Source organism: Hermetia illucens, chromosome 3 (assembly GCF_905115235.1).
Source record: "Hermetia illucens chromosome 3, iHerIll2.2.curated.20191125, whole genome shotgun sequence".
In the NCBI taxonomy this organism is placed as follows: domain Eukaryota; kingdom Metazoa; phylum Arthropoda; class Insecta; order Diptera; family Stratiomyidae; genus Hermetia; species Hermetia illucens.
The window spans coordinates 41,077,641-41,093,261 of NC_051851.1; the positions used below are offsets into that span (position 1 = coordinate 41,077,641).

The 15,621-nt window shown below is 44.9% G+C and overlaps 1 protein-coding gene across 1 annotated transcript in view; it reads right to left on the bottom strand.

Annotated features, from left to right (window-relative positions):
- LOC119653107 (steroid hormone receptor ERR1) overlaps window positions 1-7,796 on the bottom strand; it is a 246,955-nt gene extending 239,159 nt beyond the window's left edge. Inside the window, exon 1 of the mRNA XM_038057627.1 lies at window positions 7,665-7,796. The gene's annotated coding sequence lies outside the window, so the exon portion shown is untranslated. The remainder of the gene's footprint in view (window positions 1-7,664) is intronic.
- Between the last annotated feature and the right edge of the window lie 7,825 nt (window positions 7,797-15,621).

Below are 15,621 nucleotides of genomic sequence, written 5' to 3' on the forward strand. Positions count from 1 at the left end.
ATATGCATATATTACGTCCTGCGTACTAAGAAATACACAAAACCTTTCGTACCTGAAGCGTCTAGCTTCCGGTTTCCCGACTTGTTTTGTATTCCCGATAATTCTTGCCAAACCGTCAGTCCCTTGACCATACGAATTATCGGGGTTCTGCTGTAATAGGAAAAGTTGGGTGCCAAAGGCAGCAAGGGCTGAAACACTCGACCAGACACTGGGATGTGTAAGGGCAAATAAGGAGGAAGTCTTCCATCGTGATGCGGCTGCCGGTGCAGGAATGACAACTTCAGTAGCCTACAGTGTTCCTGTTCCGGAAAAAAACCAGCGAAAAATGCTAAAAATGAGCAGGTGGATATAAGCCGAGTGGGAGTACGGATGACTGTCCTTGCTAGAGTTCAAAATGGATGGCATGGCAAATGAGCAGGTGGATATAAGCCGAGTGGGAGTACGGATGACTGTCCTTGCTAGAGTTCAAAATGGATGGCAGGAAATACGCGGCATTTATGAAACGCATCCAGTATGCAACGTTTCTCCAGAAAAACGTCAGCAAAGTCATGAAAAACAGGTTATTGTAAATATAAAAACTCCTGGACCGCATTTCCTTCTACAGGTGGACATGGACAGCAACAGAAGGCAAGAGAAAAGCAAGAAGAACAGCGATCTCTGCTGAGAACACCGTAAACACCAAGGTGACCACAGGATTGCAAGGCAAACTGAAAAGAGACTTCGTCCAGGTAGCAAAAAATCGTCTGTCCAAAGTGAAGGCGGATACGAATCCTGGGACAGCAAAGGAACAGGCGAGAAAACGAAGGGGGACTGCTCATTTAATTGACGGAAGATAAAACAATAGCGGAAGTTGTTAGTGAGATTTGCTATAACATCAACCTCGAAGACAGTGGAGGATAAGTGCCTTCCATACGGAAAACGAAGGAGAGTCCTCGCTGAATTAGATCCGAAGACAACAAACAAAAATATTTTCTGGGAGGCGGTCAAGGGACTATTGGTAAAGAAGGCTCTGATTATAGAGGGAATTCTTGGGATAAAAACTCGCTGTGGTGGAAGTTGCCGAGCAATTTGCGAGGGAACTCCATAACGGCGAGAAAATCAGAATTGGTTGAGCAGTATGTAGGGTACGAACTACCGCAATGTCGGCACTATAAAGGTGACTATAAACGGTTACGAGTGGCGTCTCGCGATAATGGAAACCAAAATGTTGCATTGAACTAGTTGCGTAATAAGGCTTGATCACATCCAAAATGGTGATATCGATATGACGTTGCACCAACCGTGGAAAAAATGTGAGAGAGGCGTCTTCGATGGTATGGTCACGCAATTTGCGCTAACGAGAGTTCACTTGCCAAGATTGGTCTAAACATTGAAGTCAAAGGTTAACGACCAAAAGGCTAGACGAAACAACGATGACTGCAGAGTGAAATTATGCGGTGTTTCCAACGATTAATTAATTGAAATAATAAAACTTGTTGTTTTTTTTTTTTTTTTTTTTTTTCAAAAAAAAAAAAAAAAAACTTGTTTGCACTGATGAAGGGAACAAGTGGTTCCCGAAATATCGGTATTTGCAAGAATAAATACCCACACCAACGAAAAAGAAACAACAAGTTTTATTATTTCAATTCAACGATGACTTGATGCGCTAGATTTGAGTGCTTCGTGACTGCATCTAGATCAGACAAATGACAGAACAAAGTGACGCAAACGGACAAGATGAGCTGACCCAGCTTGTGAACGGGACAAAGACTAAAGAAAAAGAAGAAATATTTAGGGATGCAGATAGCCCTCAATAAGTATTATAGATACTTAGACTATGGGCACACGCCTACAACTTTAATTAAATGCACCGGAGTGCAAACGTTCACGAGTTGCTAGTGTCACGCAGATAAAAGCAGATCTAGAGCTATTCAGCGAACAATACCGTCATATCGATATATCGGATACCACGGCCATCTGGCTTCATGGATGAATTCGCCTGTATTCGGTTTCTAAGGATAATATTTTTAGCGTTTATCTAACACGAAATGAGACGATGCCGGTCTTTCGAGGAAGGTTTGACGCCGTTTTGAACACGGAAGGGCGGATCCTTGTTGCGAGTGACTTCAATTCCAGGACACTTGAATGGGACATGCATCACCCAGACTCCATAGGCAAACGGATCCTTGAAATGGCAGAGAGAACGAACTTCGTTGTTTTAGACGCTAAATCCATACTAACGTTCCAGCGCCCAGTGAGTGAAGAACGCTTCCCCAACGTAACCTTTGGGTCGAATCAGTCAGTCCGTGGACGGGCGGCGAGCTTTGAAAGGCTTCGCGACAAGTAACCATCAATAAATCGCGTTCGAAGTGGCTGAAGTGATTGCTCGACGGGCATCAGTATGGCGCGTGAAACGCCGCGGAGGTAAACATTTCCGCGCTGGAGGGTACTTCGAGGCATTAAAGCTGATACTGTCCTAAATTCAATTATGAACCTGATAACGACAGTCCGTGGCTTCCATGCGCCGGAACGATCCAGCCATGACATAAGGAATTAACTTTACCACAACGTTTGAACGTCTGGGAGGAAGCATGCACCACAGTGGCAGAGAACAGATTAGCTAAAGGGAGACTCCGATATACAAAAGCACGAAGCAGTTCTATCTATGAAATATACAGTTTTCCCTGTAAAAAATAAAAAGGCACCAGATCCTGATGGTATCCCGTCAGGGGTATATAATCTGGTAATATGCCATTGGCCAAGCCTACCGCTCGGCGTATTCAACGCTTGACTAGCATTTTCCCTTACCGTTGGAAGGTGATAAGACTTCCGCTGACTACTATATATGCTCGACACCATTGGGAAAGTGCTCGAAAAACTCATCAGGAGCAGACTCACTGAAGCGATACGTGGTGCCGGTTCCTTATTGCCAAGACAATTCTCTACTCTATGAGTCGCTAGAGGGCCAGAGGAAGGTGAACATTACATCGAAGGTAGCAGAAGCATCCACCTTAGAACCAAACCTCTGGAACGCTTCCTACGATAGTGCCCTAAGGCTCATCATGTCAAAAGAGTCGCGCCTCATCGGTTATACAGGTGACGTCGCGGCACTTGTTGCTGGACGCACTGCTGGCCAGGCGCAAAGCAACTTGGCATATTGATTCAACAGGTAAGTGGATGAATGACTGCTCCGGTCTCAGCTTTGCTCCTACACGGAGTCTATAGACTATAGAATTAAAATCAACGTTGAAGTACCTTGGATAAGGCTTGATTCGAAGATGAGCTTTTTCGAAGAGAGTAGTTGCGAAGAAGAATACGGCTTGGGTTTAGGCCTTAAGTCGGCTCATGACGAAGGTTTAAGGTCCTTTATCTAGCATGAGACGTCTTCTTGCGAGTGCAAACCACTACGTACTTTTCTACGGCGCGGGGCATGGGGTACTAGGCAAGAAGGTATATAATAAATGCCTGCCAAACGCAGAAAAGAGGTGTCTTACGAGTAGTGTCTGCTTATTCTACGATCTCAAAATCGGCTGTGATCGTGATTGCGGGAGTGATCCCCGTTGCCTTGGTGCTAAAGAGTCATCTACAAATGAAAGGGGGAAGACTCAAGGAAAGGGGTTACTCGTAAGGAACGGGAACATGCATTGAATGAATGATAACTCTCTTGGAGAAACTATTCGAGATGAAGTCGTTCATCGGAAACTTAACATAGTATATAGTTTCCATTATACCCCTTAGTGGGGTATAGCGCGGCAACCAAATTTACACGCCATCACGCCGTTATCTGAAATGCCCTTCAACTCCTCCATGATCTCCGGAGACACCCGGAACACTGGTCTTTGCCATTTGCTCTTGGGGCAGCCAAAACATAGTGAGATTGGTTATTACCTTACCCAGCTTGTAAGCGATCGTAGAAATTCCCATGCCACCGATCGTTATGCAAACACGGAGAAGCTCTCTCCAGACAATGCTGGCAGATGGGGCTGTGCTGGGCATAACTATCGGGTTCTTGAAGATTGAGCTTCGCCGGTGTAGGGACCGCATGGCAAGAGGTCCTCTGAACTAATAATTCCCTTCCTGCTCTCCCTTCTGGTTGGTGAAAGAAATTCCCTGACTTGAAGGCTCCCGAAGCCAGGAGAGCCGGAGGGCTACCCCGAAGGAATGTTTCAAACGGCTCTAGACTAGTTCTTTGATGGCAGGGATGTGTTTGGTAGCCTGGGGCGTTCTTACCTTACCCACAAGAAGGGTGAAGTGCTGTCACCGCTAGTAAGCAATAGTTGACAGACTCTTAGAAGAACATATAAGAAAATAGAAGTCCAGGATTACACTGATGTACTGATCTCTATTATTAAATATGAGAACCCCCTATGTGGCAGAATCTAAAGGCAACTGAGCAGGGCGACGTTAAGGAGCAATCTATCTGAACCATGTCATAGCCAGCAATGCGATTTTTGCCCCTCCTTAATGTATGACCTATTCGCAAGAAGAGTCGCAGCTTGGGCTTGGTGTTGAGATCATGGCATTTCCAGATTTTAGACAAAGCAGCGAAAGCGAATTTAGCCCTATTAATGCGTCGGGCAACATTCAGTTCTGCGCGACCGTGTGCAGAAGCCACCTCCTAGATATACAAATTGAATGATGCCTTGGATGCTCTGCCCATTAATGCAGATAGGGTTCGACGACCCATCAGAATATGAACCTCGGTTTTGTTGTTGTTTATCTTCTGCCCAACTCTATTTGACTCTCTTTCCAAATCGAGAGTCATTTACCCAAAATTCATGACCCGATGAGAGAGCAAGCAAAGATGTCATAGTCCATTAAACTCGTCCACATCCTCCAATTAAGACAGAATGAAGACCTTCAACGGTAACAAGTAGAAATAATAGCGGTGACAAAGTGCAACCTTGGTGGATTGCACTTTCGGCCTTAAAATCCTCGGAAATTTTACTTCGATATAGCACGTGATATTTTGCGCCAGGCGTATGTCGCCCTGATAATAATTATTAGTTTCGCCGGAAGAGCAGGTGAAGCAAAAATCAAAACTCTGCGCACTGTCCCAAAATGATCTGCAGGATATTGATATAGTCAATGCAGGAGGATGGAGACAAGAAACCGCCTGCTTTCTGTCAACCAAGCTTTCGAGATGCTCTTTGTTGCATTCCAGGATTAGTTTAGTTGTTATCCTTGCCCCGAAAGGGTTGTAATGGAATCAGGGAACATCCTCTAAATGACGAAACGGCCCGATGATGTCAAGGAAGGGTGGGGACCTTAGGGGCCGCGTCTCAATCACGATCTGAGGCAGAAGAGGGAATAATCGGGATTGTAATCCGTCGTGTACCCCCCCCCCCCCCCCCCCTTGATCTCAGCACTCGGGTCCGGAGATTTACGGTTCCACGCGCGCGGTCGAGCCTTTTTTTTTTATTTTTCTATTTTAGCTCGCGTTCGTTAGGCCGTCGCGAATTCCTTATGTTGTCTATTTTGAAATCCGGTGCGGACTCACGCATCGGTATAGACACGATTTTGTATTAATGACACGTGAGGGATCAAAGAGCTCAAAGGACCCCCCCCCCCCCCACATTCCCGAACCTGGCTAGCACAGAGGCGTGCAAGAACGTGTCGACCGAGCACTTTGATGGAGCTTCAATCTTTGCGGGCGGACCTTCACGGTCAATTTCTGGGATAGCTCTGCGCTCTAGGTCGTTGTCGGCCACTTAGGATGATCGTCTGATCCTCCTATTTCCATTAAGTTCATTACAGGGAGCACGCAGAGACACCCTCCAATTCTCCCACGGAACCGGTGCCCTTCTTTGCAATCTTAACAATCACACTTTCTTCCACTCTCTGGATTCTGCGAGGAGTCGTCAAACCCAGCGGTTTTACTCCGTTTGAGTGTATTGATGGCCGAAATAACCTCTCTTCTGCTTGGAGGAACAGGTTACGGTGGCTGGCGATTTCATCCAAGAAGCGGATTTGATACGGATAAGAACCGCGGTGAAGTGTTCTTTCCACTTCTTCAGCTGCTCGTCGTCGTGAATGAGAAGTCGACAATTAACGTCCTCCATAGTACCATCGAAAGTTTTATGACCACAAGCAAGTTCTTTCGTGATGTAGATGATTATTTGGCTGAAATCTCGGCGGACAGAACCAAACTAAACGCAACAATTAGAAAGTTACACCAATTTCCAATACTGACTTGTACGTGCATCACTGGGGTTTGAGGACATCCCGTAACTTTCATCTTCTCACACAGATGTAGGTGAAGAAGGTTTCAGAATTTCCGGGAGTATCAGCAAGGCAGAGAGCTGAAATCGACATGCGGATGCCTTGATAAATGAAATACGCTTGATTCTGATAGTCTGAGTATTCTGCGTTCCAAGGCGTAGTTTATTAGAAGGCAATAATGCAACCGACCAGGACGAGAGCAAAAATGCCCCTAGATGAACCAAAACCTTTCCGTGGAATCGAGAAGGGCTTGTGACCATGACACTAAGGTAGGTAAAGCAGCGTATGAGGGAACTATACTATACGAACTTACCAGGAACGGGGCATTCTATAGTACCTATGGGAAATATGAGACAATACGTCCGCAGACTTGTTCAAACCGCATCAAAAAGAGCCTGAGGGTCAAGTGGAAATGCACTTGTGAGCATTTCCACTTGTGCCTCAGGATAAACTAACCTGGGGAAGTTTGAGATATCTGACAACATTGCTGATTCGTTGGACAAATTAATGAAACCTCCGTACGTATTCTGGGAAAATAGCTGAAACTACCACAAAATATATAATTACATCTGGGAGAGGATATAGGGATATCAGGTGCGACAATAAAATGCTATGAAGCAAGAAAAATCCTAAAATTAGACAATAGTTCTTTGAAACCAACTACAGTTTTTGCCTGATACGATTTTTTTACAAATAAGTTAAGGACGAGGTTACTAGCGTTTTCATAGGGACACCAACGCAATAATAAACGTAATTATTCAACGAAAAGTCTGCAGTCTCAACTGTTTACTATCACGGGACTCGCCAAATTCATGAATTTCCATCAATTACTTAAGATAAACATGTGATGCTACAATTCATGCACTCGACAGTGGATAGGCTTTCAACTTTATGGAAAACCACTTTCCATGGTCCTGGCGATGCAAAACAAAGCTATTATCATAAATTTTTAGCAAACTTGACTATGTACTGGCCTCTCCGCATTCGCTACGTTTTTGTTGTCATGAGTGAGTGCAAGGCAAAATAGTGTGTCAATATCGATTTTCGGGCCTAGCACAACATGCGATGGCGAGCCTGTAGCCATTCATGTCCACTTTCCCTTTCGAAGGAGCATTTGGCGAGGAGCCCTGCGGCCGCCTGCAGAGCTGACAGGCGTGGGTCCAGCACTCACTTTAAGTATCGTTGGACTGGCAATTTCGCCATCCTCAGTCCCAATTGCAAATGTTCATGCGAAATTCCAGGAATTGCAGAACACCAACTGGTCTCGGTTCCTATTGCCAAAATATCCTTATTCCTGCAATGTTATTACACAACGAAATCTGACGGGCCAGGGCTTTTTGGTTTGACATATGGGCACCATGGCGATTGACAGCCCGAGAACATTAAAACACACATTTCCTTTTACGATTTGCGGCGGTTTCGTGAAACGATTTTCACTATTCCGAGCGATTTCAGACACTCACCTGAAATTATTACGCTTCCGTCAACCGAATAATCACAGGAACATCGGAATTCTCACGAAAAACACAGAAAATATAACACACGGAAAATCCACCTGCAATGAAAACAAACTGCCTAGATGGCACTGTCGAGAGTTCCGAGAAATTGTTTATGCGCAATTGACGTTTGTATTGTAAACATTTCAAAGTAATTCATTTATGCAAATTCCAGCAAACGTTCCCTTTATTGCATACAAAAATATCGTCCGGGGAATTTCGGATAGTGACCCATTAAATAAAGGAAACTATTGGGCCATAAACAAAGAGGAAAAACATTATCAGCAAAGAAACTCACATGAGGAAAATTGGTTCGGATATTTGCTAAAAAATATCCCACGAATAAAGCCCTGTGTAAACTACAGTTTTTCCGAGGCAACCTGGTAAATTATATCGTCGAAAATAAGCTCCGAAAAAATGTTATTAACTTTAATTGCAAAGTGTTTTGCAGCTTCGTGATGCTTTCAGATTCCACTGTTGCGGAATCAGATGATAAGTCAGGCTGAGAACATTGGCTTTGTTGGTGTTTATCTTCAGTCCAACTCCACTTGACTTTCTTTCCTAATCCAGAACCGTTTTGCCAAGGTCTATGATACGGTGAGAAAGCGTAGTTGAGGTGTTTGAGGAAAGGCAGAGTCCGCCAGGGTTCATCTTGTCACCAATATTATTTTTTCGGTTATCGATGACGTTCTCTATGCTGCATTGCCTGGAGGACGTCTACGTCCAAAAAATAATATTGGTGACAAGATGAAACCCTAGCGGACTTCACTTTTGACCTCAAAATCCTCCGAGATTTTATCTCGGTGCAGCATGTAATATTTTGTACCACTATATTTCGCTCTGATAATGGCTAACAGTTTCTCCGGAATGCCCTCCCTCCTTCCTTAAAGCGTTCTATATACAGTCCCTGTTCATGCTATCGAAATCGATGAAGAGCAGATGCAACGAAGATCTAAACTTTGTTCCAAAATGATCCACAGGGTGTTGATTTGGTCAAAGTAGAAGGTTGCGGTTGGAAACCAGCCTGCTCTTTGTCCATCAAGCTTTCTTGATGTTCCTTTCTGCATTCCAGGAATATTTTAGTTATTATTTTTGCGACGGCAGCGACCACGCAGATACCCATCCAATAGTCACTTTCAAGACGCTTGCCCTTCTTTGGAATCTTAACGATCATCCCCTTCTTCCGCTCTCAAGGAAAGGTCACGGATTCCCAAGATTTCTGTAAGAGTAGAAACAAGTCTGCGGTAACTGCAGATACAGCGATTAATAACTCCAATCCCAATCCCTGGCTAAAATGATTTCTCTTCTGCTTGGAGAAAAAGCTCGTATCTGCATGTTACAGTGAGCAGCCTTTTCATCCACAAGAGGAAGAACTTCACGGGATATGATGCAGTTAAAATGTGAAAAGTGAAGTATTTTTTCAGCCTCTTCAGTTGCTCGTCATCAGGGATGAGAAGCCGACCGTTGAGATCCTGCACAGGATCATCGAAAGATAGCCGACCACATGTAAATTCTTTTGTGATCATTGCGTTCTGTGGAATCTCCCATTCCCCAATAGCAAATTCACTTTTGTACCGGCACACACTAGACTGAACTCTCGGGATTAAGCTCGGTATCAAATTTTGAAGTGCGTCACCTCCGCCAACACGCGGAGTGGTCAACAAAGCCTTCAACCCCTTCCGGTTATCGAACCGCTTTCACGATTCCGTAGCCATCCAGATCATACGGCGCCAATTCAGAACGTGGCCGACGATCTGCGCGGCACCTGAGAGCAATGCTTATCAATATTTTCAGGCGGGTTACTTAGTATATCTGTCTCCGATCATCAGAATAGATTCTCCACTCTGGATCATACCAGCAGTCGATATTGAACTTGGCGGGTCGCAGCTATTCAACCTTGCGAGAATTGGCGGTAGCAATATGCAAGCCAAGGTAAGCGATCATCAGATGATGATTGCGAAATAGTTGATCTAATTGCTCGTACGACCCGAGAGTTCCCGGCGCAATGGAAACTGCAGCCAGAGCTTGGCCAGAGCTAAAAATATTTTCTTTTTTTTTTAAGAATTGTGGGTATATTAATATTTTCAGCTCTGGCCAAGCTCTCGTCAATAAGGCAGATTTTTGCTCATTATAATGCGTAGTCAAGTTGTGTTCCCCGAATTATATAAAGGAGCACTCAACATCTGCGAGCCGCTTCGGTCACACTGCTCCCAGGTGAGGTAGAGGTGAGGCAGAGTCTGATGATTTGCCTCTGCCCTGGTAAGAAACCGTAAAGCCGCCATCGCCTAATTTTTAGAAAGTTTGGGTGCTAAGCCCTAAACGAGGGGTGCGTGGACCAAAAAAAGAGGGAGTAAGTTGCTTCCCATTTGGTCCGGTCCAGCATTAAGTTGATGCGGACTTAGGGCCCCCATAATTCTCAAAAAAAAAAAAATACTGTGCCCCAGGTGATGATGTAAAAGATTCCCATCAGCTAGAAGCGTGCAAGAAGATTCTGTACTAGATCCTTTACTTTCTTATAGAGCCATATAAGGCCATCTTTCCTGACACACTGCACCCCATAGATATATCGTCTGGCGCATTACAGTACTACCAGAGGTCAAGCAGTAAACTGCAAGATAGACTGATGCGAAATTTCGCTTCCTAGATGCCAACCTGCCTCTTTCTCTTTGAAGGTGTTATATGGCTCTCCAGGAGCCAAGCCTCTCGCCTACCAAGGCCGCACATCCGATACGAGGTGACATAACTATTACCAAAACACTAGGGATTTCGACTAGGGAGTCGAAAAACACTTTTCCCAATCCAGAATGTCTCCATTGGACAGTTTGTAGTTGGGGGTAAGTGGCTATGTTCAAATCGAGCCTCACTGGTCATCTCACTGGGTATGTATGATCTTACCGTTCATAACACGGTAAGGCTATGGCACGGCGGACGTCCAAACCACCATACTCGTGGGAACCAAATAAGCGAGCAATTTAAACAGAAAAATAATAGTAAACAAGTTGGACCTCGTACCGCACACAAACTGGCCAACCAGGCGGAGGCAAATCTCTGCAACATTGGAATCCAGGTGATTACATCTAAAAAGGGAGAAGTTGGGGTGTCAAGCAGTGGAGCCAATGTCAACATTGGCCCACTGCGAGAACTGCAACCAACAGAGGCCTCTGCTGAAAAAGCAGTGCTTGTCCCTGAAACCAGAGGAGGCCCTTAAGAAGACTCAGGGCAGACCTAAGCCTTCATAATCGGAGCCAAGAAAACGAGGAGTAGCGGAGATTAATCCACATGAGAGGAATGCTAAAATCGAAGCCTGAACCCAGGACGGATTAAATCCCGAATAAATTAGGCAGCATGAGTCAGGAGGTCCACCATTAGCTCGGTCAAGGATATTCGGCTGGCTATGCTGCCGCATAAGTTTCCGAAGCATACTCATCTTTACTCGTAAGGAGCAGAAAATTGTCGAAGATTTTGTCGTCAGACACAGGTGCAATGGATGTACTGCAAAGCTCGTGTTCATCGGCATACGCTTTCGACCAGGTTTTATACTTGTAGACTATGTAACAGAGAACACGGCGGAATGGCTTAGGATCAAAGTTCTCGAATTGCCAGGTTGGAAGGGAACTGTCAACATGTGCGCGGGATGATATAAACAGGGTAGATGGCTGATGCCTGCCGTCAGTCAAACGTCAAAATTTCCATATTAATTAAAGATTTGGCAACATTGCTGTGCCGAGGAAAGATCCTTCGGAGCAGAGATTGGGGAGGCCATACAGGCTGAAAGACTGGATGAAGCACTGATGTAGATCCTGCTGCCCAGTGAAGAGATGAAGCTGGACGACTTACACCATGATCTTCTAGGGTTTAGGGTGGTCAGCGACATGTAGGAAAGCAGCATACTCCAACAGTGAAGAAAATAACCAAACGTTAGCGGAACAATGGAAAAAATTACGATAGCCCAGGTAAACCTCCACCATGGAAGTGCTGATTACAAGGCAATCTCCAAAAACAACATTGGAATAGTGATGACTTAAGAACCCTGGGTATACTGCGGGCAGATTCGTGGTCTGCAAGGAGGAAATAACATATGCAGGTATTTTGGGATTCCTCTTCCGAAAATGAAGAGTTTACATCATTCTTAAACGTAATTAAAAATATATATGCCGGAGTATAACTCGAGAAACAGCCGCGCATCGAGCTAACATCTGGCTCCCACCGAAGCTAGTCGTTAGACTGGTGAAGTCCTGTGAGAGAAAGGTGCTACCCGTCAGTGGGGCAATGAGAACATGCCCAGCGACATCTCTAGAGGTCCTCCTGGGATTAACCCCTCTCAATCTGCACATACAGATGCAGACAAGGAGGGCAATCTTCAGGATGGGCACGAGTACCAGTGAGGCGGAAAGCTAAATGAATTTATGGAAAATTGATATTCTTTCTAGATGATACCCCGAATTACTGATACCAATTGATAACATGACAACGTAGTTTCACTTCGATAAGAAGTTTGGAACACTTTGGAGTAATAAGACAAACTGGGAAAGTGTGGTTGTGACATACGGCTTAAACCAGCAACTGTTTACCTGGTACATTGACGGTTCCTTTATAGCAGGGTTCGTGACTATGACCTTAAAAAATGAAGAGGAATGGCTAAGTGAACTATACTGGACGACCCTACCAGGAATGGGATAGTCCAGGTTACTCATGGGGGATGCGAACCCATGCGCTTAAAGGACTGTTTAAACCTCAGCAAGAAGAACCTCCGGATTATAGTAGGAATACTTGCTGGCCACTGCCGACTAAACTATCATCTGGGGAAACTAGACATATCTACGGGCACGGGTTCTGCGTGAAGTATGGCGAAACTTCAATGCACTTTCTGGGACAATGTCCGGCACTGGTGCAAAGTAGGTCGAGGTACCTGGGAGAATAATTAATACCAGATGCCAAGTTGAAATACTTGGAAGTAGGGACTATATTATGATGGTTATAAGCTTCTTTGACTATTACTATCATTTTGAGTTAAACACCCAAGTTTTTTAAAAGAAGGTTGACTGACGGTTTCGTTTAGGGCAGAGGCAAGCGTCTGATGAGTAGCCTCTGCCCAGGATGGAACCGTCAGACAACCTTTTTTTAAAAACTTGAGTTTTTAACTCAAAACGATTGAAAATTTAAATGTGATTATCAACAGTAAAATTTTAACTCACCATTACCCTCCATTTTTTCAAAAAAGTCTTGTAAGCCCAATTGTTGCTCTCTGGTTTTAATTCTGGCTCTTTTAGCGAAGTCAGTCAATCGTCGTTCGGACCGCCAAATTCGCGTTTCATTACCGCGGTCGACATAAACCTGACATATGTGACCAACTTGACATCCCATTCTCACTAGGATTTTGAGAATGCCAATGAATCCTTCATTGAAAATAATTACAGCCAGAAAAGTAGCTATTTCTACGACCTTGGCCCCAGAATGAAGGTGTTTAGGAGCGAAAGTCCAGATCAATGCATTTAAAGACTCATTGTTATTCTGGGCCTCTGCTCCTAAGCATCTGTTGAAGAGATCATCTCATGACAAATCTTCGTAGATTGGTTTGATGACTGTTTGAACTTCTTCAGTTAAAGGCGCCTTCTCGTGGTGGAAACTATCCAGTCCTCCTTTAGCTTCCGCTTTGCCCCATTTGCATCAACTGTCCTCGGCTGCTGGACAAATTTGATGCTGAGGATTTTCGTCTCTAGAACATTTATAGAAGAAAGTTGCCCAAATTTCTTGCTTCATTCCTTCTATTGAATTTGCGTGTCGACGAATAATAATAATAATAATCGTTGACGCAACAATCCATATTGGATCAGGGCCTTGAAGTGTGTTAGAGCACTTCATTCAAGACCGTAACGGTACACTAGGAGGCAATGTGGTCAGCGTTGCGCTCGCCCGAGATTATTACCCTGATTTGACTCAGGTACTCATTCACAGCTGAGTCGACTGGTGTCCGACGTCAAATCACGATACAAATCCCACTGCCACCAGCGAGATTTGAACCGCGACCTTCCGTACGACAGCCTTGCGCTCTAACCACTCAGCTATCCGGACACTGTCGACGAATAGCTAGCCCAAAAAATGTAGTGAGGTCGTTAATAACCTTATCAGTAAGTTTTCCAGCCCCTTTTCGACAAAAGTGGTGAACCGAAACCTCCGCACCCGTGTCGACGAGGTAGTTGCGCCTGCTGAGGGGGTCGAAAATAGTTAGGCGACGTGGCGCTGCGCTCTGGGTGGCCGTCGCCAAGACCCCCCGCGGACCTAGTTTTTTGCGGTAGGCGCGAATTTACAAGGTAGCGTACATCTTGTCGCTTTATCTCCGAAATTACGATGGTACCAGCAAATACCTTTGTCCGCAGGCTGTCTTGACGACCTGCTACCCGAACGCCATTTTCGTGTGGCAGACCGTGAGCGAACTCGCGATCTGGCACTCGAACGCTGAGCGTCCAACGTCGCCCGCATCTCGGCCACGCTGGCCGTTAAAGCCGCTATCTCGCGCTCGACACGCGTCCATACCTGCTTGTTCGCCCAAGGAACTGGACACATGCACGCACGTGCTTATCAGGACGGACGCCGTTCGGAAGCCGCTGCAGCCCCCATATGAGGGCCCGTACCGCGTTCTCGAGAGGGGGGAACATTTCTTCCAGCTCGAGATCGGTGGTCACAAAAGGGCGGTCTCTTTGTCCAGGCTGAAACCCGTGTGCGCCCCGAAGCAGCGTCGTGTCCGCTTTGTGGATTAACGGCGAACGAAGTTCCGGGATCCGTCGCCGAAACCCCCTAGGTTTCGTCTGGGGGCGGAGTGATGTGGCGCGGCAGGATCTGCAGCATTCGAAATTTATTTTGAATATTGCGGATGCGGACGGGTAGATGGCTCGAAACTCTCCACTCACTCATTTTCTGAACGCACCAGGGGAGTGGAGAATTAGCGGTGGAAAAATGCCGTTGGTTGGGACAGTAAGGACCGCATGGAAATAAGTCGGTCTCTTCTGTTTCCAACCGCGGCGGCGTACACACGCATTTCGAGAAGCGAACAAGTACTGTGCTAAAGTCAAATAAATTAAATTTGTCGTGTGAATTTCAAGTTATTGCCAAATTGGTTTTAATAAAGTTTAATGTTTGGACTTATTACAAAAGTTTGATTTCCGCGACAAAAATGCCTTTGTGATTCTTCATTGCATTTCTAAGCCGCGTTCCCATTCTTTTCTCGATATGTCCTACGCATTCCTTTTTTACTACTACGTATATTTTATTATTTGCAGAAATACCGGAGAAAACTCCAGCAAAATGCAATATACAATATACAAAACTTGTCGCAATTGGAACATCCATGTTCATGCTTGCTAAAAGTTTCTTTGGTGATGTTGATGGGAAGACCTTTTTCTTCTCTGATAAGTATCGATTCCCATGAAATACTCGTTTTGTAGTGCAAGCATGACGTTGAACGTTAAAGCGGTCTCCCTTCGTACGATCCATTTAAAAAAATCACTGGACACACAAACAGCAGAATACTTACAGCAAAATATAACTGAGTATAGCTTGAAAGCCTTTCAGTGCCCACTCTAGACTGGATTACCCTTTTTATTCCAAACAGCAAATAAGTTTAGACAATTGATTGGTTTTCCATCTTATTATATTTATACCTGTGTTCGAGTTTATAAGGCTTAGGTAAAAAATTAACAGGTAAAAAAAGATTCGATGCTCTTTCTCATTGAGTACTCTAGCCGCGGCTGCAAACTCCTTACCTGTTTAACACTGTAATTTCTGAAGGACTCGGAATATCGGAAAATCCCTTTGCCCACATATTCTCCACTATATATAGATACAATTCATGCAAAAAAAAAAAATCGATTTCTCCGACCCGACACACGGGATGACCCCCTTAAAGTGGCATAGGGAATTGTTTGGG